We start from the raw sequence: 25,333 nt of genomic DNA, 5'->3' as shown, positions 1-25,333 counted from the left end.
GCAATAATAATAATAATAGAGACAATGTCTCACAAAATCAACTTCAGACATTCACGTAAGTGATATTTCTTTTCAGTATCAGTATCAGTATCACAAGAAAATTACACATCATACCAATTCAGGAGCTTGCTAGTCACTCAGATACAAATACAGTTGTTTAGTGAAAATTTACATAGGCATTGCTGTTAATTCCCTTTGTTACAGGTGTAGTTGTTTAGTAATGTTCTGTCAGTGTCTTGTTGTTAGTTCCTCATGGAGGAGCTCAACCGACATGTGTTTTGCCCTTTAAAGGACTTCTTTCGAGTCTGATTGCTGTGATGCATATATCTCAGTATTATATCTTCACCCAATAAGTAGTGATAACTCATGATTATGCAAAATGGACAAAGATCCCAGCTAAATGAATGTATTTTCATTCAAAAACAAAGTATGAATGGAGCTGTCCAAAACATTTATGTAAGTAATTACTAGCGGCTGCCAAGTCCTAAGTGCATTTGTAGTAAACACCAGCGTGCCGAGTAGCCTGTTCACACAAAAGTTAAGCAGACTAACGCCAATGGGTATGGCATCAAAGGAGCCAACACCATTGCCTCTGACATCCTTCCTGCCCAATTCTGTCAACAATAGACATTCCAGAGAGAGAGAATGTCAGAAATACCCCCCTCATGCTATAGACTGAGAAAACATTTTCAGCATGGAGTGTACAAGAGTTCTGCCTTTGAAGCAGGTCCACCATAAATCAGTGGCATACCATGGACCTTCTGTTAATTTTCTTTCCCTCAGAAGTCACTTATACCATAGAATTGGGAGCTGCTTATGTTCCCATGACAGTATTGGTGGTCCTGTTTCACTGTCCATTTGCGAGTGCCCATTTGCCAGCACCTCTGTGTTAGGGTCCACTTGGTAGTGCTCTAGTCTTAGTTCTAAGAGGCATGGAGCATGTCACTTTTCTCATGTCAGTGACCTGATGTCAGTATTGGTGCTCTTGTGGCATTATGCCCGTGACAGCGTTGACGCCCCTATGTAGGTGCAGTTGTGTAGTTGTTGGTTCCCTGTGCCATTGTTGGTGCCCCTGTGTCAGTGTCCTAGTGTAGGTCTCCCTTTTTTAGTGTACTAGTCTGGGTGATGTCATTGCTTACTTATAAACTGTTTATCCTAATTCCACTTTGAAACACGAAGTGAATGGGTGATCTAAAAAATGTATCACGGTGATATGTGTTTTAGGAAGGTTACCTTCAAAGGCTTTGTGGAATGTAATTTTGTTAGAGAGAGAGAGAGAGAGAGGTCCACTTGAACAAATGGGGTGGTGATAAGTAAAATATGTGGTTCACTAAGAAGAAAGTATCTCAGCAATTAGGCCATTATCATCTGGGAAAGCCTTGGGGGAAGGTGGCCTACCTGATTAATTTTACAGCATATGCACCAAATGCTTAACAACAAAGAAAACTATATTTTTCAATTGAATGACTAGAGCACTGGAATTTCCTGGATGATTAAGAAAAGGGAAATTATATTTTTTTCCAAAACTAGGGAAAGGCCCCTTGAAATGTGGTTCATATCGACTTACAACTTTATTAAATACTAATTATAAGATATAATGGATAATTCTAATCGGTCTCATTAATAACTTAATACCCCCAAACAAAACTGTGGTTATTCCTGGTACCAAACATCCAGTATATTGGGATACTATTGTCTATGTGTAGGTGATGTGCACCCCTCTATCTACTTTCTTTTTATTGAAGGCAGAAAAGTAATTTGATTTAGGTAATTGGGAATTGCTATCTGTAGTCTTAGAAAAAATTAATTTTCCTTTACATTTTATAAGCATTCTTAGATCAGTGCATAAAACTTCCATGACTGAACTGACAATGGAAGGAAGATATGCTGGTACATTCCCAGTTACCAGAGGAATACAACAGAGGTGCCCTTTGTCTTGAATTTTGTTTGCATTATTTATAGAGCCATCATCTAGACTTATTAACAGAAATATATAAATGATAGCTAATCCTAGGCTAATTCAGCTATACCAACATTTTTGTATGCGGATGATTTTACTATATTTTTAGACCAAGAAGGTGAGTGTATTTGTTTATACATTCAAACAGATAATTGTTTTTTCAAAAGTGTCCCAGTATAAAATCAACAAGGAAAAATGGAGAGGTTTGCTAGAAAACCATGATCAGACAAATCGATCTGTTCATTTTCAATCTGTGATAACCTCAACACCCGCTCAGTGTTTGGCCATTATAGTATAGTATCGAGATCACAAACGTGTGGCCAAGTATGAACTGCAAATAAGAAAAACTGAAAAAGATTTAACAAAATGGGCACACATTCTCCTATCAATATTAGGGGGATCAATATAATCAAAATAGTATTCTACCCTGATGCTTTTTTCTTTTTCAAAGTCTTACTTGCTATTTAGACAAAACCTCTTTCTCTAAATAAAATTGAAAGATCATGCCCTTCTCATGAGCAAGGAAAGTCCCCAGGGTATCCAGATTAACATGATACCCTCCATTGAGCAAAGGGTACTGGGCCTTATGGGAATTATAATGTTTTGCTCCTATTGTACAAAGTATTAGGAGATTAGTAGTCTGCAGGAAGCAAGAAGGATGTTTTATAGGAATAATCAAAGAGATCACAAAAGACAACTGGTCCTGGAGATTTGCAGCAAAATTTGGCGGTTCTTGGTTCTTCAAAAAGATCAAATTTTAAGCTCTTAGAACAATATGTCAAGAATATATGGTATTAAGAAACTAATTCAAAACAATATAAGAACAAGACAGTATCTCTTTAGAGATAATCCATCACTTCCCAAGGAATTTCCAAACTTCATTACTCCTTGACACATAAGGGGAATAAGGGAATTTGAAGAATTAAAAACTAGGGATGAGGAATATATGCCCTTCTCAGAAATATCAGCCAAAGTTTTACTGATAAACTCATATTTCAAAGAAAATCTCAGACAAAGCGCTAATATGCTGGGGTATTCTGTTCAGTGCTCAGCAAGGGCCACACTGGTTACATATATCAGTCTCTTATGGTTTTGATCCAACATTTTCTTGGCCCACTTGCTTACCATTGGTCCTCCGACAGATCTTTTAGATTCAACCTAAAAGGAGTCAGCCTTTTATATTCAAAACATTTAAATTAACTGTGCAATCCATTTGAGAACACAATGAGGACCAGGAATTGGTAGCCAGGTTCAAACGATTTATTACAAACTAATAATCAGGTGCAAATGGACTACTCGTAAAATCATGCTGTAAAGATACAGAATAATGACTGGCATCCCCAGACACCTAAAGTAATTAAGTCAAACCAGTATTAAACAAATGAGCAATTTGGTTATAGCAATACGGAACACCTTTGAATGTTACTCAAGTCAGGCCAGCCTTACTGTTTTTACAGCTGTTAAACTCTCTTTCTATTTGCTTGTTCCTTGTACATTTTTTGATGTGGGGGGTTTAAAACAAGAATGATTTTGGCACTGAAATTCTGTATGTTGTTTTTAATGATCTGTCTTTTACGATTGTATCTATAAAATCGAATACAGATTAATATAATAATAACAATACAGAACAGTAACATCAAAATCGGATGCTCAAAAAAATAGTCTAGGGCTCTCTCTCCTATACATTAGTAATGTAGATTTTCTGAAGTCCAGAGGATGGTTAGGGAACAAAAGACGCACAATCAGGAACATTTCAAAAAAGAAAGTCAAGTCAGGACAAAAAGAAATCAAGTCACGAATAAGTTTTAGCCAAAGCCTCACTTAAGCACAAACTATCAAAGGGGAGTATAAAGATCTAAACACCTTTCAAAATCCCCTCAGGTATTAGGGCATCAAGGAAGGTAAGGTGTCTGCAAGGAATCCACCACAGAGATCTGCATAGAACCTGTAAAAAGGGGTTTAGCAAGGCAGTCTGGTAATGTCATATGGTTTGTGCCTCCTTTATTAAGACTGTACATTTGTGGGAGGACATAAAGACCAGATTGATTTTTGCACACCCTCAGGATATGTTGTCCTATAGTTCTGCTAGCTCACAGAGCAGCATCCAAACCCCTAACCTTACAAGATAACAAATATTCAGACTATGACACCGCTGATCTCCCAAGGAAATCATGGTGACAGATATAGAACCTTTTCGTACAGACTCTTATACATACCCAAAGGAAATATGGAAGACATACAAAACCTGCAGTTTCAATATTTATTGAAACAAGGAGATTCTTGAATAAAATAGGTATGCTTTAATTAGTATTAGAATTAAACATATTACCATAATCAGAAATACAAGAACACTAGAGAGAATGAATTACACAGAAGACAGTGGAATATGGGCTGCATGCATTGTAGCCACACAAGCCGGAAGGACAAAAACCAATGCTCATTTAGGTCCTGCAGTAAGGGTTCGCCAAATGCTGTATCATGCTTTCACAACACAGGAGCACATGTGAAAGTGCCAGTTCCATTTGACCTCATGATGGGACATCCATTGCGGAGCAGAAAAAATAAAAGCACAGTTCTGATAATCAGGAGCAGGACCAGCGTAAGACCTCCAAAAATGCTTCCAAGCACAGAGTGTATGAATGATGGGATAACTCCAAAGACTGTCCAGAAGATACTGACTAAACCAGAACCAAGGATTTTTAAAAAGTGTGCTACTCCCACTGTATTAGACATGTTAAAAATATGGTGTGTCAGCTCCCCAAAATGGTATGGGAAATTAGTGCGAAGTAGCGACTATATCTCAGAAGATGACCTTGCAACTTGAAGATCAAATGTCTCCCTTTCAGGTGTTAAGGCCACATATTTCTGGAATAAAGCGGCTTAAGGCATCAAAGCGCAAATTCAAAAGCTGAATTGTAGGTCACAGCATTGCCTCCATGACTGTATGGGCAGGCGTAAACAATACTTGTGTATAACAGATTGCGACCGCACAAACTGTCACCAAATGAGCAATTCCCGGTTTCATGTTGCAGCAACTCTGATCGTTCAACATCAAATAGCTCCCATTAGAGAGTAACCTGACAGTCGGATGAATCACAGCAGCTGGAGAATCCTTCAGATAAAAGGATAAGTTAACTATGGACTCATTTCATGAGTTGTGCAGCGACACTTCTCTACACACAAAGGAATGTCCTAAAGTACTCTCACAGTCTGTGCCACTAAGACAAACTTCAGTCTCGCCAGTCCTACAGCGATATCTAAAAGGTAACATTCATGATTTGTGTACATATCCTTCCCCTAGCCTTTCATATCTGCCTGCTTGATGGTGTTGTAAACAGTATATGAAATGGAATGTCTACATTGGCAGAGAATTAAAAGCTGTGGATTATCCAACAGAACGTGTCCCAGCAACAGTGAATGGTCATTTTTTCAACTTTTCCATTTGTAACATTGTGTATGTCGCATCTTTCCATGCCAATATTTTCTGCTGTTTTGTAAGATTATAAGGTAAAAAAGGATTTGTGGGATTAAAGTGTCGCGATGGTACGCGTCCATTGTGAAGTGTATAGAGTGTCCAGTTCTGCAGCATAATAATCCTAAGCTGCGATTGCCCATGTTGCATAGTAGACATATCCACCTGTATGACGTGTATTGCTGAAGAGAGTATATTCTAGTAGACAAGGTGGTCATACCATTATCAATCAGGGATTTGTAAAGCACAATACTCACCCATGAGAGTCTCAACTACCACTAAAGCCTGTTCTAAATTTGCTCGGTCAATCTTGAGCAGTCTCTCAGCTACTACCTGCTCTGCAACCTTCCAAACTTCTTTATATATTGCATACAAGAAGTGCTTTTGATTTGGTTTTCGAGCACCTAAAAGAAAGTCCTGTAATCACATGTCATCCGAGAGAAAGGACAAGTGTTGTTTCACTTGAGGGAATTTTGAAGTATTTAGCCAATCACGGCACAACTTCCCAACACTATTTGTGGTCACCATCCTATGTGTCACAAAAAGGTGTGTTAATAAATTCTAAGTTCAGAGAGCTTAAACTCCATTTTCCTGTCTAGTCCCTATTGCAAGTTACACATGTAAAAATATTACAGTGCAACCCCAATGATAAGCCTATGGGACAAATAGCCTATCAACAGTGAAAAACGAATTATACACAGTATTTCACAATCATGAAATGTCCTACCTTTCACATACACTGCACCCTACCCATGGTGGTACCCTGGCCCTACCTTAGGGGTGTCTTACATGTAAGGAAATGGAAGGTTTGGGCCTGGCAAGTGGGTGCACTTGCCAGGACAACATGGCAGTTTACAACTGCACACTTAGACATTTACAGGGCATCTCAGATGGGTGGAACAACCAGTGCTGCAAGTCTAGTAGTAGCATTTTATTTACAGGCCCAGGCACACACTGTTCCCTTTACTAGGGACTTACCAGTAAATCAAATATAACCAATCATTGTCACAATTTATGCAGAGAGCATATGCACTTTAGCACTGATCAGCAGTGGTAAAGTGTCCAGAATCCTATAGCCAACAAAAACAGGGTCATAAAAATAGAAGGCAAAAGGTTTGGGGATAAACCTGTCAAAAGGGCCAGGCCTTACACAGTGCTACAAGGCATGCTCTAAACAAAGCCTTGTTCCCCTGAACCTGCCAAACCTATCAAACCCCTCCAAAAGTCAAACTCTTGTATGGACAACTGGGAAAGAAAAGATGCAGAAAATATCAGCTTGGTATCTATGAGCATATTTTTCTGAGCTGGTGCTGGTGTGAACCTATAATAACAATGCACTGTGTTTGTTGAATCATGACCTGAGAATTATGCAAACCTCTGTGCAAAGGTGTTGGAGCTACCCAATGGTGTTAGAGGGCAGTGTTCCCACTGTGTATAATTAAAGAAAGCACATGGAGTACTAGCTTAATGCAAAAAATGGTGACCATAATGTTAAAAACAGAACATGTCATCATAATTAGCACTACCAATATACAGTGCATCACAGTTTTAAACAATTGAGTGATCTAGATCTTCTAGCATCTCATGCACTGTATTAATGTCCAATCATCCGAGATATAACTACTGGTGATAAAGTCATTCAATGATAACTTGAACAAATATGGAATTTGTAAAACTTTAGGGAGCCCAAATATTTCATACGATTCCCTATCCCAAACAATTCCACTAGAAACTGGAACAGCAGTGAGGCTCACCAAGTAAAGGACTTTTTGAACTTCATGTGATGAAGAATAGGGCGTTAAAGCCAAGTTCACATGTTCAACAGCAGGTTATTCTGGGAGATAATGCCCATTAGGATTCAAGGGAAAGACTGTCACAAAACCAATCCAAAGAAACAGGAAAAGTAACAAAATTGTAATCCAAAGTTATAACCGTGGAGTGACAAAGTACGTCTTCTTTGTTCAAACGTAGAGTACACGCAGCCTGCCTCAGATAGGTGAAAAAGAAGGCAGAGCTAAATTTGGTGCATCCAAAGAGAAACCATCACAGTGGATGAAATAGCTTGGGGCTGTTCAATCTATTTTTTGCTGCTCTGGAACTTCCATAGAACTTGAAGTTTCCTCGTACTCTGGTACAATGTTGTAGACACCATCCACTTTAGGTTGTAGAATAGAAATCTGTGTTTCGATAGAAGTGGTTTGTATGGTATTTGTTGATGTAGCAGGTAGAAGAAATACGTTGGGTGTAACTATCCTCAGCCGGGGAGTAGAATCTTCATCAGAGATCAGGGCTTCAAATGGGATTTCCTGTATGGTAGTGAGAGGAAACAGGCAACTACCCAAGAGCCCCTGCAGTCCACTGGGTAGACCCAGCCACATGATGTGGTTTGACTAACTCAAGGGACACAAATCTCTTGTTCTTGCGCTCAGCGAGTGGTCGTAAAAGCACAGTTCAGGTGCCTTCAACCTCCAGGAAAGGTAAAGGTGCTTTGTCCACTATTTTCTCCCAGACCAGATCCCCAATCTTAGGAATCTAACCAGGAATCAAGGCTCTTCCTTACGTCTCCAGTGATGGTGTGTTTTACTTGGATGCTGCTTTGTGCATCCCTGAAGCTGTTCAGTTTATATAAAACATCCAAACGTTCATTTCTTTCCAAAGGGGTTTCTTCTACCAATGTGCTGGGACCGTCAAGGTGTGGCACCCGCATCTGAATCTCAAACCGAATTTTAAGTGCTCTTTGGCCCCCATATAGGTGATGGACCCTTCTGCGACCTGGGCCTAATACCCTTGCCGTTAAAGACTGCTTTAAGTCTCCTGTTTTTTCCTCTCCACAACCAAATTTCCCTCGAGATGGTATGGGGAATACCTCACAATCACACTCAATCTTCCCATGGTGTCTTTGTAAGCCTTAGAGGTAACCTTCGGCCCCTGGTTGGAATGGAATGTGCCAACTGCATATATCCTAATATGGACTTGCAAGTCCTTTATAGCAGTATGGGCGTCAGCCGTTTCCTGTGGCCAGACCCATAGGAATCAAGAGCAGGATTCTACTGCAACCAAGATGAATTTGTGAGCCCCATCGGATTGTAGGTCCAGATAAATGCATGCGAGAGGCTTTTTTGAAATCAATGGTTTTGTCTGTAGTGGGTGTACTATGGTGAAGCCCTACATCTGCTGGCAGATATCAAATTTACGGACAAAGTCCCCATCCGATTTGTAAAGACCTGGCCATCAATAGTGTTGCTTCAATAATTAAATTATAGCCACCACCCTGGCGTGTGCAGACACTAAGCCCTCAAGTGCTGCTAGGAATAAGCCTAACCTCTGATCTGAGTTTGGTATTACCCTATCCCCCACTCCAGGAATAGTGGCAAATAGCACATTTTTTGTGCTAAACTGGTAGGAGTACTTTGTGGCAAAGCCTTTCGGCAGGTGGGTGCCGTTGCGTATTACGTTGACAGTCACCATAATGTCTTGATCTGCTTTCGTACTGGAATAAGTTATTGCAGCGACAGAAACCGGTTGCCTTGTTGCTTTTTCAGCTTTATCAGCCATTGAATTACCTTCAACATGTACGCCTCCACACTGGTGACTTAAGATGTCAATCACATGAGTCTGTGGTTAACATGCTTTCAGCTGAACCACCTGTCCCCAAAGCGTGCTTTATTGTGTGTACTTTGGAGTCTCTGAATCCATTCTGGCTCCAGTAGTTTAAGTAGTCATTATATGATTGAACACAATAATACAAATTTCACACTATTAGTGTGGGAATCCAGGATCTGTATTTTCAAGGGCCAGAATCAAAGCTCTGAGTTCTGCCAGCTGTGCAGTGCAGTCATCTAGTGACTGAGTGTAGGTCTTTTCAGGATGGAATTATCCATCCTGTATGCTTATTTTTACAGCTGCACATGCTGCTGAATATTGTTGCAATGTCTCTATGGCAGGCTGGGCAGAGCCATCAGTATATATAATGTATTCCTACTGATCAAGAGGCATCACTTCATTAGGTAGAGGATATCAGTGTTCATACTGCAGGAATGCTTGTGTTTGTAGTGTAGAATCAAAGACGTTGTGTACATCTGTTGCGTTGAGAGAGTTGGCCCATTATATCCATTGTGGATGAAAGGCTTTTGCGTTAGGAATGCTGGCCTTTGTCACAGCCTCTAAGGTCGGAACTGGGGTCACTGCAAATATTCATTTCTCCTGAGCCAGTGCTCTCTCTCTCTCTCACCACGGCAATCTGTACAACCGTCAGTATTTTTTTCTGTTGGCGCAAAACTAATTTTGGCATTAGTGTATAAATGTGAATTTTTTTAAATTGGTACTGTCACCTTAATTGAATGCAAAATAGGTGTACCCTGATGGCCCTGCATCACCAAGTTTGTGGTGTTTACACGTGTGTGTAAGTGTTGTGAAGCTAGCATGTCAGCTTGGACTGAAGGTAAAGTTTGTCTGTGTTCAGTTGTCAAATGTGTACTTGAAAAGTCTGGATGAATCAAGTCATATAATGGTTTACCCCATTCTGCGTAATCTAGAAAGTAAGTTCTGCCAAATTTTGGAATCTCAATATTGATTGAAGTTTCTTCAATGTGTTTGGTGGTTGTGCAAACGCACAGTTCTCTTAAAAGTGCGTTGCCAGGCTTTTGACCTCGCTTGACAACTCATGTCCCAGAAACAAGACAATGAGATGGTCAATCTTTGATTTTTTGGAAGCTACATTTATAGCCCATGTGAGCAAAAGACTAGAACTATGCGATCTACTCTTGTCAAGTGCACACAAAGGTCATCATCCATTGAATAAATGTCATTGACATAGGACAATGCCTGGTCATCAAATTGTTGTAACCGTTCTGTAACCCGGGCAGAAAACAACACTGGGCTATTCTTATAACCCTGGGGTAAATGATAGAACTATTCTGAGAACCTAAAGCGCTGAAACTTGTCACATACCTGCCTTCAGTTGCTATATTTTGGCAGAAAAATTCATTTGAGATGTCTAGTGCAGTGCAGTTTTATATTTTTTATGTACTATTTTGTTCCTTAGTGAGCGCTGTGCACATGTTGTACTACAAATGTAGGTATAGCTGTATTAAATGTCTGTAATCTATTACTAGACAATATGAATGATCAGGTTTCATTACTGGAAATGGAATTATTCATAGGAGAGGTGTAACTTTCTATTACATCTTGTTATTCAAGCTGTGTGAGAACTTCTCTAACTTGTTTCTTCACATCATTCTTGATGGGGTACTGTCTCTGAGGATGTGGGGTAGACCTCACTGAGATTACGTGATATGGAAAAGCATCATCCCACCCCACGTGATTACTGTATAATGCAGGAGCCAGCACTAATGCCCACTCCTTGGCATATGGATGTTTAACTTATTCTGACAGCAGGTCAGAAAAAAAGGTAAAATTACCATTTCTCCCTTTGGGCAGTCCATAACAAATTCAGGTGGGCAATCCTTTTTAGCCAAGAGATGTCATAGACGAATGACAAGTTCTCCCAAAAGAGAACCTATATTGGGTGCTGTATTTCACCTTCGATCTGGAGCTTCATCTCGTATAAACGATGTGGAACGCTCACTCTCTTATCCGGTGTTTCCACCTGGCTATAGTCATTCAATGCTACTGCTGCCAGACAATCCATCAGGTTCTGGCAAGCTAATGTGACTTCTGCCCGCCGTCCAGCATGGTCAGAACCCATTCTTCATTTAGAAGCAGTGTCTTCAATATCTGTGGCATGCTTCACTTTGATGCTTGCCATTTTCTACTTTTTGAATTGAAGTTTGAACTGTTTAGCTTTAGCCTCCTTTTTTATGATTTAGTTAGATGAGCGGTGTGAGTCCTTCTTCAGTTCTGCGCTCTGATCCTCTACCTCTCCGAACCTTTTTCAGATGATTCCTGAAAGGAATGAGATGAACGTGTATCAGTATCCCAATACCTGTCAGGCATTTTAATAGTTTCCCAGTTGCGCAGATTATAGCGCTTTTCATTGGCTTCCTGTTGAGGAAACTCCCCCCAAGACTTAGTCTTTTCTTTATTTTTTTGATTATCCCACTGCTTCTTAGTCAAAGATTTGGGTGCTTGCTTTGAGTCATCTTTTACAGAATTACTCTTAATGTGTGGTTCCTAGGTATAGCTTTCAAATTATCTCTACCCAGGGTTGCGTACGTTTCTTCGACAAATTTTGATAATTTGCGCTCCTGTTGTGGTCTGGAGTAAAATCCCTTAGGTGTTGGTGTATAGCCAGTGCTTCTGCTTCCTCTCTATTGTTACTTAACATTAGGGATTATACTGCAGCACAATGGCCCATCAGTGTTGTTCCCAAGTCCAGGGCATGGGCTTTCCTGTGCTCATTTTGTATTTGTTTTAACTCTTCTTGTAAAAGTGTTAAGTCAAGTTAAAGATAAATGCAGTGGTGAACATTTATTATGTGTGTGCATGTTTAAGCACAAATGGATATAAACGCTAGTACATACATTTATTTTAGACCATGTGTGGCATACAGTAATCTTTAGATTTGATTAGGTGTAAGTATGATTGAGAAATACATTTAAATGCATTTATGTGTAACATTAGTGTACAGATTAAATACATTGTACTGTTTCTATTAAAATCACATGCTACATATACGAGGGTGGTTTTGTTCTTAATTACAAGTCATTAAGTGTTATTGATATGTTATAGCACACGTTTAGGAAAGTCAAGTCTCCTCTTCAGAGAAAGTACATTATCTATTAAACGAAAACTATTTTATTACATCAAAACTTCATTGTGACATGTAAATTAGCATAATTAAACACACATCTATGAATAGATTCTGCAATTCTACAATAAGCACACTCTTTAATAGAAGCGTGGAGTGAAGTATTTTCATAAATCATTACATTAAGTAAGAAACGTGCTAAGTGCACATTCATGTCAGGCATCAGTTGACGTTTTCTTTTGTAATTTGTGACATGTAAAGGGTGGGCAGGGTGGATCTGCACAATTATCAAGATCCCAAATTAGGCAAAGATACAAAAGCCCTTGTCAGAAAAACTGAGCACTACATTTACATGCAACATATAGGAAAAAATGAATGAGAATACCCACAGAGTTCGAGTTCCAATCTTAGAGGCATTCAATAGTATTGTATACATTACCTATATGTCACTTCCTTGAGGTTAAACAACATCTTCCCTCAGAACAGCAATATTTGTTTTAGATATAATCTGGAAGTTGTATGTTGAAAGCATATTATGATAAAATGCCCAATACTTTAAAACTATTGGTCCTTTCTTTATTCTAAGATCAGGACTGTAATTCAGACTTTTTTAAACTGAGACTCTGGTTTGACCTTGCAGGGTGTTTGGAGGAATGCCAGCAGGATATAGGAAATGCAATGTTCATATGCTTAAAGGTTGTGAGATTAGTTATTGCAGCAAAATTAATTTCTGTGGAAGGCAATACTGCAGTACAATGAACATAGGAAACGCAAAACAGATTTACTTTGGAGAAGGCTTATTTTGCATTGAAAGAACTAATTAAAAGATTTGATCAAACCTGGGGATTAAATGAAAGTTGAATTGACACACTAAGATATGATTATTAGTATTTGCGTAGTAGGATGACTAAAGAGAATTAATTATGTTCAGAGCATGTCATTTTATATACATTGTTTCTTCATAAAACCTCCAATAAAAAGTAAAACATAAATAATATGTTTTTGCTTTCCATAACGCTTTTTTACAGTGAATCAGCAGCATTATGATCATCCCCCATTTCACAACATTAGCTTGCGAATGCCCATACAAAAGCTGTTTCACTGATAATTAGCAAATTAAAGAAATGTACGGTTTTTTCACAATGCAGTGTAGCTCATCAATGTATACTGCCATGTTACCATATTCAGAGAGCAAAGAAGTGTTAACATATTTTAAGCTTTGATTTTGAAAGCAATCTCTGGCCTACCAGCAGTTGCATTTAGGGGGCCAAGGATTATTATTGGGGTGCCTGCAGCCCGCTCCCTTCTTTGCTTTTGTCCAGCCTGCCCCTCTGCAGAGTATTCTATCAATCCTTGTGGCAATAGACTATACCTTCAATGGGAATGCTTACAAAAACCTTCTTTTATAGTCCTTTGCCGCGCTGTTACCTCTCGGCCATTCTGAGGCAATAGCCTAAATTATCAAATTGTGTATGAAAAGGGGAAAGTCTGTATGCTCAAGGAAGGATGATGGAGGACCTGGTAAGTGGAAACAATAACAGCCCTGTGCACATAATAGCATGATAGCACATCAACTTTGTATGCCTTTTATTCTCTACCATGTCGCCCTAGTTAGATGTGGCCTGGTGCTTACACTGGTGACCACTAAACAGGGAAACCAAGTTCTAGTCCGGGCTCCATCACTCCGTGGCCAATCGCTTTGTCTCTTTGTGCCCCAGTTCCTTTACCAGCTGACCTGGGATGTCTTAGGTAAGACATTAACCTAGGTAATTAAGTGACCGGATCTCTGAGTCACTAATCCACCAAAATTCCAAATGGGCGTCCAAGCAGGCCTTTATTTTGTGACAAGCCCTACATCCAGAACACTTGAAATCTGATAGGCCTCTGCTCCTCTGAGGGTGACAGGTCATTGGGCAGTGTTACTACTGTGCAAGCACGATTTGTTTAACTTTTGGCACTTCTTTGAACAATATACTGAACTCAGTTTTTCAGTTCTTTTGACAGTGTAGTTGTTCACCATAAGCCACAAATGTTATTTTGATAAAATATCCGCTCAGGTCGTTTTTTTTTTATTTTTACAAACGATAATAAAGAAACTGAAAAGTAGAAGATGATTTGTAGGGTCACTAATTCTGGCATCAGACCGGAAGTTGTATTTTCCTTTCACAACTAAACCAACCAGCTGTTGTTTATAATGTACAGTTAAGTACAACACAATGCCATTGGTTGATGTAAAATATATTGTGAAGTTTTGCAACTATCTCTTTGATAGCAAAGGATGGGCAAATACATTAATCAGATTTCGAATAGGAAAGAATGCTCCTAATTAAGCACTCCAGTAATGGTGCGAAATGCAGGTGTTTGCCACACTTGAGTTTCAAGCCATCCAATTTGCCTACCAGTTCACCATGTCGCCGAATAGTGCAGTGTCTTGTTACTTCCACATCTCTCTAGATTGCAAAGTTATTACCGCAGGTGCCCATCTAGTCTGACTGGCTGACCAGCACCAAATCCGAATCGTTTCAACATGTGAACCAATTCTGAAGCTGGAGTATGCCAGATCATGCAAACTGAAACATCTCATTGCTCAAGGAACTTTGGTGTGTTTGATAAATCAGAATTGAATACAAAGTTTAAGCAATCCCGATTAGCTGGGTTGAGCAGTGTGAGCGTGTGGCAGTGGAGCAGAAGCCCCTATGCACAGCATGCTGGGTCAATATGTATTATTTGATGACACTTTCAAATGTCCCTATATCCACACTTTTGGATGATATGACGTTTAGACCGGATGCCGCCCTCTGTATGTTCGGATGGAACCGTCTTCAGTGTATGAACTATTTTTGCCAGCCTCTATTTTTTCAAAGTGAAGGGTGAAAGGTCATGAACTAGATAAAATAGTTGTGCTCATTTTGATTCCTGGAAATCGGCAGAGCTCTGACCCAATTAACTGTGTCTAAGCGACCATCATTTGCATCGGATGCATCTAAATGTGATTTATTAAAGGCCGTGTTATACCATCTCTCTTTATAATGAGGTCCATGATTAATGGATGCAGAGTTTCTAACAAATGTTTCCCTTAAAAAGTTATCTCTAAATCTATGCAAATAGCTGAGCCGGCTATTATTATGCAGCAAATAAAAGGAATACATGCTATTGATTTCTTCCAGATGTTCTCTGTTCAGATCATTCCAACCGAGGAAACGACCCAAGATAGAAACACGCGAGCTTGGGTGGCTCAAATGTGTCTTTTAATTTGAGGAATGCGGTGAATCATTCAATGACAGCTTACCGTAAGAGGAATAGTCGCTAGCAAACACCCAGATGTCATTCTTTATACAAAATGCATAATCATTGCGATGCAATATTTGTGCACAGTGCTAGGTATGATGAAACCATTTTCTGCAGTGTAAATATTACTCTGCTTATATTATTAAGCACAGCACATCCGTGGATGCCAACTAATGGCAGCCAGGGGCAGCCGCGGCCCGTGGAGGGAGTTGCGGTGGGGCAGAGAGGCGGGGCGGGGGAGGAGCAGGGTGGGGGGTGCCTTAAAACCGGCAAAGGGATAATTGGAGGTAAGTAAACAATTTAATTAATAAAACGAATTTCGTAGCGTGCGCTGCATCGCATTTTGCGATGCAGGGCACGCTACGAAATTCATTTTATTAATTAAATTGTTTACATACCTCCAATTATCCATATGCCGGTTTTTAACACCCACCACCCTGCCCCTCCCCCGCCCCGCCTCTCTGCTCCACCACAACTCCCTCCACGGGCCGCGGCTGGCCAGGGGTAGCTACTGCCAGGGTCGGATTGGTAACATGGGCACTCGAGAAATGGCAAAAGGGCTGGTAGCCGAGTTCTAGATGTGGGCTGCTTTTTTGGGCAGCCTGGGGGCTGTCTGCACTGTTAGGATGCCGCCAGTGGCCCAGTGGGTGCCTGAGTGGCCTTTCTAGAGGCAGATAGGCAGAGATATCACTCCCTTTCTCTCGCTGGGCCGGACCATTAATCTATGCTGATGGAGCAGGAACAGGGGGCCTGAGCAGAGGTGGTCTCACCTGCATTTATGTGTGGCTCAGCATTGTGAACTAAACTGTGCATTTTGTTATCGAAGTGAAGTTAATAAAACATGCCTCCCACCCCCTTTCTTTTCATAAAACTTCACTGAAGCAGTGTTTTGCGGAAAGGCAATACGCAAATGTAGGCCACTTTTTTGGGGGTTCTGGGCCAAATTTTGATCCCCATCCAACCCTGGCTACTGCCACCCTTGGCACTGCCTGCTGCCCCTGGCTAAGAGTCATTAAAGCAGCATCAATAACAACGTAGCGAGAGCTCTAAGATCCTGCAGTGCCCACCCCTTGTCCATGCCTGTCAATCATCAGCAAAAGCAAATAGGAGCAAGGCTTTGAAGTGGGATGGAAAAACTGGGGGGTGGGGGATGGACTCTCAAAGGGGGCCTAGCCAATGTAATTATTGGGTGCACAGACATAATATCGAGTCCAAAATATCGATTGGGCATAATATCGTGTTTTTAATATAGACTGGACAAAATATCGACAGGACAGAATATAGACTGCAAAAATATCGTTTTTAAGGTAAGTGAAGTAATATCGACTGTTAAAAATATAGATAGTTAAAATATCGAAGTATATAATATAGATAGTTAAAAATATCGATTTTTTATTAATACATAATTTTTTATAGTGTATTTTTATGTTATAATATGTGTGAAAAGTGTGTATTTTTGTTATAAATAATTATAATTAATGCATTTAGTTTTTATAATTATTGCGTAATTTAATTCTGTAGCGGGTTGTGGGTTTATAGGGGAATAGGATGGGAAGTAATTTAATTATAATTAATTAAATATGTAAATTAAATTATTTATAGTGATTTGTAATTAATTGTTAATTAATTTATATGCGTTAATTAATTTAATTGTAATTGGAAAACAATTATTATTAATTGGTTAATTGGTAATTATGTAAATTTTACTAATTTAACTCTGTAGCGGGTTGTGGGTTTATAGGGGAATAGGGTCGGAAGTATTTTAATTATTATTAATTAAATATGTAAATTTATTTATTGATAGTAAATAGTAATTAATTGTTAATTAATTTATATTTGTTAATTAACTTAATTAAAATTGTTAATTATTTTATATTAATTGATTAATTGGTAATTTTGTAAATGTAATTAATTTTATTTCTGTGGCGGGTTGCGGGTTTATAGGGGCATAGGGTGGAAAGTAACTTATTAATAATTAATTAAATAATACAACTAATTAAAATCTATTTATTTGGAAATATTTGTAAAATAATTTTACATTATAAAATAATTAATTGTTAATGTTTAATTAATTTGTATTAATAGGTGATTAATAGAAATATTTATTGTTAATTAGTTTTTTAAATTAATTATTAATAGATATTCATTTTTAGATATTTGAATAATATATGAAATATTTACTTTCCCTAATGTTGTATTCTCTGGAGTGGGAATAGTAATTGTAACCCCTACGCTATCCAACGCTTTCCCTACTGTTGCACCCACTGGAGTGGGAATAGTAATTTTAACCCCTACGCTATCCAACGCTTTCCCTACTGTTGCACTCTTTGGAGTGGGAATAGTAATCTTTACCCCTACGCTATCCAACGCTTTCCCTACTGTTGCACCCACTGGAGTGGGAATAGTAATTTTAACCCCTACGCTATCCAACGCTTTCCCTACTGTTGCACCCACTGGAGCGGGAATAGTAATTTTTACCCCTACGCTATCCAACGCTTTCCCTACTGTTGCACTCTTTGGAGTGGGAATAGTAATTTTTACCCCTACGCTATCCAACGCTTACCCTATTTTTGCACTCTTTGGAGTGGGAATAGTAATTTTTAGCCCTACGCTATCCAACGCTTTCCCTACTGTTGCACCCACTGGAGTGGGAATAGTAATTTTAACCCCTACGCTATACAACACTTTCCCTATTGTTGCACCCACTGGAGTGGGAATACTAATTTTAACCCCTACGCTATCCAACGCTTTCCCTACTGTTGCACTCTTTGGAGTGGGAATAGTAATTTTTACTCTTTTGTTATTGTACGTTAATAATATTGGCTATTATTTATTTATATTTTGTTACTATATATATATGTTTTAGCACCTTAGCTGCGGCGCAAATATCCCTCCCCAGTGCTGCGCTGTCCATTGGAACTAGTGCTGAATGGACGTCCAATGGTTTTACGTTCATTAATTATTTAATTATATTAAATTAATTTAAGTATTGGTAAGTATATTTTAGTACCTAGTTTTTAATATTAATTTAATTTAACATTGTTTTTAGTAAAGTCGATATTTTTTAAAACTATATATTTGTAAACGATATTTTTAACTCAATATTTTTGTACTTACCTGTTTGTAGATAGAAACTCAATATTTTGTCAGTCTATATTTTCTCAACGATATTCTTGCAGGTCGATATTTTGTCTCTCGATATTATTTCAGTGATCCTAATTATTGACGAGGCTGAAAAATATGCAAGCAAAAAATCTGGGTTTAGCATAGTGTGCCACCCGACTGTTATTTTGCTGCTTCTGTCATTGCATCCAGATATACAATACAACAAGTAACATTGAAGTGCACAGTCTCTAAAGTGGCCGCCTGGCAAAAAGCTCTGCTCTTTTAAATGCCCAAAATAAAAGCTCTGCCTCTTTTAAATGTCCAGAATAAATTACTTGGGAACAAAATGGGTTGCTGAACGGTTCCTGAGTGAAGAAATGATATGTATTTGGCGTGACCGGGGGTGTAAATATGACACCCTTGGGCATCCATTTTGTTGGATATATTTGCCTCACACACCCGAATGGGTGTCATGCTTCATCATAGGCGTTGCTCCTCGTCAGGGAGGCGGTGCAATCCCCGACGGGCTCACCTCAAAGAGGGGCTCTTTAGCGGAGATCTTTTGAATCCAACTGCCTTATGGTGAAGTGCATGTATGTGGGAAATAGGGCAGATAGCCTGAAGAGTGATTAAAATGTAGTAGGGAGTACCAAAGACACTCCTTTATTCTGGGGGTATCCCGCTACGGTTAAAAACGTGAATCCAACTCACTGGGTGTCACTATGTTAAGTACAGTGTCCCTAGATGTGATTGGAGAAGAGATTGGTCAACATGTTTCTCGCATCAGGAAATACCCCGCGATTCATCAGGACCTATCAGGTGTGGAGATTCTAAAAATTGCAATCATTCAACAGCATGCTAGTGTCATGTGCGAAAATACAAGTGTTATGTGTCTTGGTTACCTCTGTAGTGTTATCCTATGCCTAAATTAGGGAATAAGAATAATAGTACAGGGTTAATAACAATGAGTTAAATTTCAAAACACACAATTGGTCAAGCCAAAAATACACATAGTGTGTCATGCTAGTGATGGTGAGGTAACAACCAGCTTCAGTGAACCACCGCTGCATATTAGCCGCGTGCAGTAAACACAACGCACCAACCATATGTGCTCGAAAGGTGCTCTGCGTTAAAAACAATTTTATAAAACCATTGAAGTAAGAAAGAATAGGGATAATAAAAATACAACAGCATATTCATAAGAAACTCAGTTAACTTCTTTCTTGGTGCACATCTATTGTTAAAAGTGCTCCCTCGATATGGAAAGTGACATGGCAGGCACACATCTGTCTCACCTTCGGGTCAAGAATTAAATACTACATGAGTGTTCGGCGGTTTATGAACATCAGGGGAGAGCCTTCAGATGTGGCTGCAGAAGGAAGAGGCATGTATTATAATACAGGGGAAGTACAGAGCAGGTGAATCACAGCCCACTGGTATTGTAGCGCCCAGCATATATTATCGTCAAAGGACAGCAAAGTGCAAACGACCCCCAGCCCAATGGTGTTGTAAGCTGGTAAGGAGCATGTATGACACAGCCTACTGGCGTTGTAGCGCCCATCGTGTATTTTCATCAGAGGGCAGCACACAGCAATTGAATCACAGCCCACTGGTATTAACTCGCCGGGGTCACTGCCCACTGGTATTGTAGCGCCAAGCGAGTGTTAAAATCAAAGGGAGGCAAACGAGGGTACAGAGCGGGTGGAGCACAGCCCACTAGTATTGTGGCGCCGTGATCGGTAAAATCATAGCTGGAGTGATGGTAGATTCCCCCAGTATGTGACTCTAAACCTCCTTACCTCGAGCTTCCCGTGTTCTAGTGGTGCGACCTACCCATCGCCGCCGAGCTCGGATAGATAGAGGAGCTCGGTGGCGGGCGCCATATCTAGTCGTAGGCGCCCTTGGAAACGGCGTTCGGCCCGCCCCTTCGTGGAGGTCAGGTGGTGCATCAGAATATGGCGGCCGCCATCTTGTAATGGATATATTCCGGTTGAATTTCAACAACATAGTCTATCCGTGGCTTTGGATGGGCTAAAAGAGTGTAAATAATTAAATCTGGAGGGTTGGATGAGTGTTCCCGCATATCAAGAATGTTGGTTAATGACTTGTTGTATGCATTGTGTGCATGGACTCAGGTCAGGAATAACCAAAGTAAGTCACCTCACATGATGGCGTCCATTACAGAGTGGAGTATTAAATATAAACTATGCCTCGCGGGAGTGTGATTTGCAGTATAAACATACCCGCATCCAATTGTATGGTCTGCCATGTGCTAGGTAAAATTAAATATTGGTCGCAGGTGGAAAAGTCGGGGCAGCGGCTGTGAAGTGGCACCACCTTGCGTCCACTATGTATTATGATGTGATATAGTAAAGGGGCACTTTAGACAAAGGAAAAACCGAGGAATGTGGCTTTCCATTCTATGTATTCCATAACAGTATATGGTGTACAGAAGTGGCGGAAGGTTGTGTTAGAGAGAGTGCCAAGGGATATCCTCGTTGAGACCTCCGCTGTCAGTGGTTAATCGGTGAACCCACCTTTGTTCTTTACGGAACAAGGCTTGTTTAGAACAATTCGGGCTGGATTCTAACACTAGCCATTTTAGTGAGTCTGCAGTGTGGTTGGCCTCCACAAAGTGTTTACACATTTTGGTGTGTGTCTTCTTACAGCGAAAATTGCTGCGGTGTTCAATTATACGGGTTTTGATTGGGCGAGTCGTCATCCCAATGTATTGTAGTCCACACGGGCATATTAGCATGTAGATACAGTGGGAGGTATTACAGTTAGTGTGTCCCCTGATTTCCCAATTAAAGGTGTCACTTAGTTGGATTGTCTTGTGTATAGCTGTGTAGGCGCACACTCCACAGGAGCCACATGGGTAGTGGCCTTTAACTGGGGGTAAGCTCCACAAAGTCTGTTGGACCCCCTTCCTGGGTGCTTTAGGTCTTGTGCTTATCAAGATATCTTTTATATTCTGAGATCTTTTGAACGCAAACCTAGGGGTTGCAAGGTTAAAGTTGCCGGTGTTCAAAATGTCCCAGTGCCGCTTGATCACATTTTTGATTTTGTTGGACCCGGGGGTGAAGGTTGTAACACAAGTTATGGGTTGATTCTCAATAGGTACCGCCTCCCGTGGTTCCAGAAGGGCCTCACAGTGATTATTTCTGGCTCGTTTTTGAGCTCTGGTAACCTCTCTCTTGGGGTAACCTCTGTCCAATAGGTTCCTGGACAGGATTGCAGATTCTTGCTTGTAATCATTTAGTTCGCTGCAATTGCGGCGCACCCTGAGAAATTGTCCGAAGGGGAGGTTCGACCGCAAGGGTTTTGGGTGATGACTCGTGTAATGGAGCAAGCTGTTCCGGTCAGTAGGCTTTCTATACATGGTACTACTGAGTACTCCCTCTTTCAGTCTTATCGTCAGATCAAGGAAAATAATTTCCGTGGGTGAAGCAGACATAGTGAAGTGGAGGTAAGGGTTGAGAGTGTTCACCCAATTAAAGAAAACCTCGTGTGAGGTCGGTGGTCCAGTCCATAAGATCAGAATGTCGTCTATAAATCTTCTCCACATCCTGATGTTGTCTAGGAAGGGATTAGACTGGTGATGTATGTGTCTGTCTACTTCCTTTTCGGGGGGACTTCTATACCGTCTTCCTGGGAATGCCACCCCTTTTCTTGATTCATTAGATGAGGCCCTGGGAACACTTATACTGCGCTATCCCTACTTCACCTTATTAGGAGATATGAATTTGCATTTGGAGTCTTGTGTGGACCCCCATGCCATTTCCTTCCAACATTCATTAAACATCTTTGTACTATCCCAACATGTCACTGCGCCCACCCATCTCGCAGGTCATACCCTTGACGGTATCTGCTCTAACCTTACGTCTCTAACCACGTCCCTTCCGATACCACAAATTTGGACTGATCATTCCTTTATTCCGTTTGACATAATGACACAAGCTCCCACTCTGCCCAGCAAGAAACACCCCCCCTCCTCCTTCACAGTCAACTGGAGGAAAGTGATGGAACACATTAAGCTGGAATCTCAACCTTTACCTAAATCCCCGAAACCTACTGGAGATGTAATAGCCGACTCTCATAATTTCTATACTTGGATGGATCAAATTGTCTCGGCGAACTCCGTACCTAAAAAGCAACACGTGAAACAGCATAAAAGAAAACCTAACGCACCTTGGTTTACCCAGGCCCTCTCCGACAGTCATCTTCTATGTAGAAGACTAGAAAGAAAATGGAGAAAAACGTATGATGATGCCACAAGGGCACTTTATGTCCAACAAAGGAAACTATATCTCTCCAACATAAAAACGGCTAAAAAGGAACACTTTACTAAAGCCATAAATGAGGCCCATCAAAAACAAAAAACTATCTTTAAGATTGTTAAGTCCTTCACCCATCCCAAAACTCTCGCGCTCGAAATCCCCCCCTCTGCAAGCCTGTGCAATCAAATCGCAGACTTTTTCGTAGAGAAAATTGTTAATATTCAGAAAGACTTCCCTTCTCCTCTGACCACATCTCACGCGGAAACAGACAATTATCCCCCTCTTTCTAACTTCAAACCTGTCTCCATTCAACAAACACGCAAGGCAATTCTGGCATGCAAATCAGGAGCTCCTACTGACCCTTGCCCTCCCAGCATCCTGCACCATTTGATTGATACAGTTAACCCTTATATCAACATCATCATCAATGAATCTCTTGAGTCCGGGATAGTGCCTAATGACTGGAAGAAGGCCATAGTGAAGCCGCTGATGAAGAAGCCGAACAAATCCCCCACCGACCTGACCAACATGCGCCCCATTTCATTACTTCCCGTCCTTGGTAAGATCACGGAACAACTAGTATATGAAGAGCTAAAAACTTTTGTTGAGATTGGTAACATCCTGCATCCGCAGCAGTCGGGTTTTCGTTCCGGTCATTCCACCGAAACAGCCCTTATAGAACTAGCTGATTCCATCAAGTTCCTGCAGGATGAGGGCAGGCAGGCCGTCCTCATCCTGCTTGACCTAACAGCAGCGTTTGACACCATCTCGCACGTCATCCTTATCAACAGACTGCGAGAGATTGGCGTGACAGACACAGTTCTGGCATGGGTTACATCTTTCCTATCTAATAGGTCCCAAACTGTGTCCCTGGGTCCCTACCTATCCAGCGAGAAACCTATAACATCAGGAGTCCCCCAGGGGCCCATATTAAGTCCTCTCTTTTTTAACATCTATATGGCCCCCCTCCTCGCTGTGATAGAATCTCATGGGATCCTTGTCACGTCATACGCTGACGACACACAACTTGTCGTCACGATCGACAAAAAGTGTACGAACGCAGAGTTGCGTTTCCGAAATTGTCTTTCTGATGTTTTCCAGTGGCTAAACAAAAATCATTTAAGATGTAATAGCGCCAAAACTGAAATCATACCGCTGAGTAAAGATCTATCCTTCTGCCCGAAGGACTGGTGGCCCATAGGATCTGAGGCCCCTCCCAGCGCCGTACCTTCAGCACGGAACCTGGGCGTGCAATTCGACTCATCCCTCTCTTTTGACGAACACGTCAGGATCACGGCTGGACGCTGTTTTGGACTTATAAGTCCCTAAAGAAATTCTTTGACCTCCTCCCCATTGCAGCCCGAAAATCAGTCGCGGTAGCTCTAATACTCTCCCGACTTGATTACTGTAATGGTTTAATGGCGGGAGTGAAAAAGTCCACCCTCAAAAAGCTGCAGAGCATACAACACGCAGCTGCTCGATTGGTGCTGGGACTTCCTAGAAGGTCATCAGCCTCCATGGCGCTAAACACTCTCCACTGGCTACCATTACACAAAAGGATCTTCTTTAAACTCCTTCTTACCGTCTTCAGAGTTATGAAAAACTCAGGGCCCCTTTACCTTGCAAAGCGCTTTACACGCTACCACCCCCGCGATGTCTGAGATCCTCTGGCAAAAATCTTATCACCATTCCAAGATTTAAGTACAAAACCAGGGGTGGGAAAACCTTTACCGTCCTGGCAGCCAGGGCATGGAAGACTCTACCGGTCAATCTTAGATTGACGGACAAGGAGAGCACCTTCAGAAAACTTCTAAAGACATGGGTGTACCAACAATCAGACGCCTCGGTATTGGCAGCCATCTAGTTTCAGCTTCTTCATCTTTTTTTCATCTTTTTCCATTTTTCACGTACTCGTCGCACGCTATCTTAGCGCCAAGATGCTCCTTCCTGTCTATAAATACACATAAATATCAAATATCAAATATCAAAATTCAGCCATGTAAAGACAAGCCACCGAAGGAGCAAAGGTACTGCCCATGGATGTGCCTTGGGTTTGATGGTAAAATTGTCCCTTAAACTCGAAGTAATTCTCTGTTAATGCTAGTCAAGTCAAGTCAAGTCAGAGAATTTATATAGCGCACTACATACCCAGAGGGTCTCAAGGCGCTTAGGAAGGGGAGGAGGATTACTTGTCAAATATCCACGTTTTAAGTTGCTTTCTGAATGCTAGGTGGTTCTGGGTAAGGCGAAGGTGAGCGGGGAGTGAGTTCCATGTTTTAGCAGCCAGGTATGAGAAGGATCTGCCTCCCATGGTGGTCTTGTTGATGCGAGGTACAGTGGCGAGGGCTTGGTTGGAAGAACGTAGTTGGCGGGAGGGGGTGTAGAAGGACAGTCGTGAGTTGAGGCATTCCGGTCCGATGTCGTAGAGTGATTTGTGTGCGTGGGTTAGCAGTCGGAAAGTGATTCTCTTATTGACGGGTAGCCAGTGGAGGTCTTTCAGGTGACCAGAGATGTGTTCG

General features: G+C 40.8%; 1 protein-coding gene across 1 annotated transcript in view; it reads left to right on the top strand.

Moving 5' to 3' along the window:
• The window catches only part of CACNG5 (calcium voltage-gated channel auxiliary subunit gamma 5), a 438,933-nt gene that overhangs the window by 87,788 nt on the left and 325,812 nt on the right, over positions 1 to 25,333 (top strand). The gene's annotated exons all lie outside the window — the stretch shown is intronic.

Source organism: Lissotriton vulgaris, chromosome 7 (assembly GCF_964263255.1).
Source record: "Lissotriton vulgaris chromosome 7, aLisVul1.2, whole genome shotgun sequence".
NCBI lineage: Eukaryota > Metazoa > Chordata > Amphibia > Caudata > Salamandridae > Lissotriton > Lissotriton vulgaris.
The sequence above is the reverse complement of the archived record's forward strand: the minus strand, read 5'-3'. Positions and strand labels throughout refer to the sequence as shown.